Here is a 2,593-nt window from a genome sequence, read left to right as displayed (position 1 = left end):
TAGGGCAGATTGTGAAGCTGAAGATTCCGATTGAGGGTCTGGACAAACTCTGCAGGAGAGGCTTGCTGGCTGAAGCAGGAGGAGAGATGGTCTCTTCTGAATCTGCCTTAAAAGACTTCCAGTGATTAGATTAAGCATTATTCACTGCAGAAGATACTCCCCTTGGCTGATTACAAATTGAATCAGCTGTGAATGCAGCCAACATAATCATGATTTAATTCTATGAAATGTCCACATAGTAACAGACAGGCAGCACTTACCCAACAGTTGATATACAGGCACCACAACTTGGCCAACTTGACACAAGAAATTGACCATGATACACACAAACATCTTTGATAGGCCGAAATTTCCCATATGATTTATTCCTCTCCAAAGTTCTGTTGAAGGGAGCAGTGTATAGAGATCCTGAGGATAAAGAGAGGCCTCCAGTCCCTGAAGTTCTGAGGGGAGTTTTCTGCCTTGTGGGGATCTCTGTCATCGGCCTAAGCGGACTGAGAGGTTTGCGGTGTAGATCCAGATGCCCAAGATGGTTCCCATGAGGCCCAGGGTTAAGGCCACATTGGAATATTTCTTCGCCTTTTGCTCCTCTCCATGTCTGTTGGCTTTCTTAGTCTGGGGAGGTGAAGGCAGGTTGGCGGGGGTTCCCTCAGACTCAGTGTGAAGGTGGGAAGAAGGGGAAACCAGTGCAGGGCAGGGTCCCTGGGATGAAACCAGTGCAGGGCAGGGTCCCTTCCTTCTGACCCAGAAGGAAGGGTAGAGATGGAGGAGGGTCTCCTTGAGGGGATCATAAGGCAGGGGCAAGGTGGGGTTCCTATGTGGAAGGCAGAAAGAAGAAAGAAGTTGGATGGAATGGGGTAAAGTCCCATGAGATAAGAGAAAAGATGATTTAAGGCCTATAGGAGAGCAGAAAAGTGAGCAGATGAGTTAATGTGCAGAGAGAAGGGCAGGGGGCAGGGGTTGGTGAGGCACAAAGGAGAGGAAGGGATATTTGGATGATGCACACTTTGTAGGTGAAAATGATGGCTGGAATCCCAAATGGCAGGCAGCAGAAGAGAGCCACGAGGGACAGAACCAGGTAGTCATCAAAGGGAGGGTCCAGGGGCGTCTCACCACCATGGCTCCGCGACATGACCTACAGGACCGTGAGGGCAGCAAATGAGGAGGAAGACATACAGGGAAAGAAAGGGTCTGAGCACAGTGGCCAAACTGGGAAGCAGAGACCTCAACAGATGGGGATCTGACTGAAATGACTCCACTGAACAAAGGAGTTCTGAAAAGTCACACCACCCGACCTCACTGTCCCAATTTAACATCTTCACTGTTCCCTATAAAGCAATTAGTGTGGCCTGATTTCCCTCCTACCCTGATTATCTTTCCGTTCTCTCAAAGCCCTCCTGCCCCAGTGCCCCACTCTTTATCCTTCATAACAGTCTTTCTGTCCCCCCTCTAAACCCTTCAGGTCCTTCCATAACTTTTCCTTGTTCCCTTATAACTGCTCTTTTTCCCACCATAACTTCATTTTCTTACTCAATAAAATCCCACCCCCCACCACCACTCTCTCTTTGTCCCTCTGTATTACCTTCCCATATAAACTGCAATGTGTTCCCCTATAAATTCTCCCAGCCCTCCTATAACCCTCTTCCACCCCCTCTCAGTCTATACGTGCTCCCTGATCCCTTGATGGCCCCACTCTTTCTTGACAGCGCTTCTCTTACTCACTAAGGAGCCAGGGCCATCCCTGTAATTCCTCAGGCCCCGCAGTTGCTATGGGAGTGACATCATCAGGGTGTGGCATCTCTAGTCACCGATGCTGCTTTGTCCTTTGTTTCCTGTATGTGATTAGCTGCTTGAATACAAAGGGCAGAGTTTCGAGTGTTCTTTTTTTTTTTTTCTGCTTTGTTCAAACAATATAGGCCTTGAAAAACTTTTTTTCTGAATTAAGAGGGTGGGATTTCAGTTAGTGCCTTTATCCTCCGATTTCCTAGAAGATACTGGATAAACGCATTCATGCATTTTCCTGATGGAGCCTCTAATTGATTCCAGTATAGACAGATGGCAGAATTTATTAATTCATTCAACATATTTGAATTAGGAGCCCACTAAGTTGCCATGCCCCATGCCTGAGCCCAGGATCTGAGTGGTAACCAAAGCAGATAAGGACAGGGTTGTCTTGGGAGTCACATTTTGTGGGTGAAATGGAGGATAAACAATCAAACAAGTCAAACGAGATATCTTCAGAGTGACTGTGTTAGTTTGCAAGCTGCCAGAATGCAGTATACCAGAACTGGAATAGCTTTTTAAAAGGGAAATGTATTAAATTGCAAGTTTACAGATCCAAGCCCATGGAATGTCCAAACTAAGCCCTCTAGGGAAAGATACCTTGGCTCAAGAAGGCCGATGATGTTTGTGGTTTCTCTCTCAACTGGAAAGGCACATGGCAACATCTGCTAGCCTTCTCTCAAGGTTTCTTCACTGGCTTCCCCCAGGGCTTTGTATGTTCTGTTGGCTCTGTCGATTCTGGTGGCTCTCTATCATTTCTGACTCTCTCTAAAATGTTTTTTCTTTTAAAAGATTTCAGTAAACTAATCAA

At 46.5% G+C, this 2,593-nt stretch overlaps 1 long non-coding RNA gene across 2 annotated transcripts; it reads right to left on the bottom strand.

Moving 5' to 3' along the window:
* Positions 1-334: 334 nt before the first annotated feature.
* LOC143660236 (uncharacterized) lies at positions 335-1,828 on the bottom strand. 2 transcript variants are annotated; one of them, XR_013163888.1, is made up of 3 exons: positions 1,723-1,828; positions 1,007-1,135; positions 335-615 (listed from the first exon to the last, which is right to left on the bottom strand). It is a non-coding gene; the product is annotated as an uncharacterized LOC143660236 (long non-coding RNA). The 2 variants fall into 2 exon arrangements; XR_013163887.1 differs by having other exon boundaries at positions 1,719-1,812.
* Positions 1,829-2,593: the final 765 nt, after the last annotated feature.

The sequence above is a fragment of the Tamandua tetradactyla genome, chromosome 16 (genome assembly GCF_023851605.1).
Source record: "Tamandua tetradactyla isolate mTamTet1 chromosome 16, mTamTet1.pri, whole genome shotgun sequence".
NCBI classification, from domain to species: Eukaryota; Metazoa; Chordata; class Mammalia; order Pilosa; family Myrmecophagidae; genus Tamandua; species Tamandua tetradactyla.
Note: the sequence above shows the minus strand (reverse complement) of the source record. Positions and strands in the feature narration are given on the sequence as shown.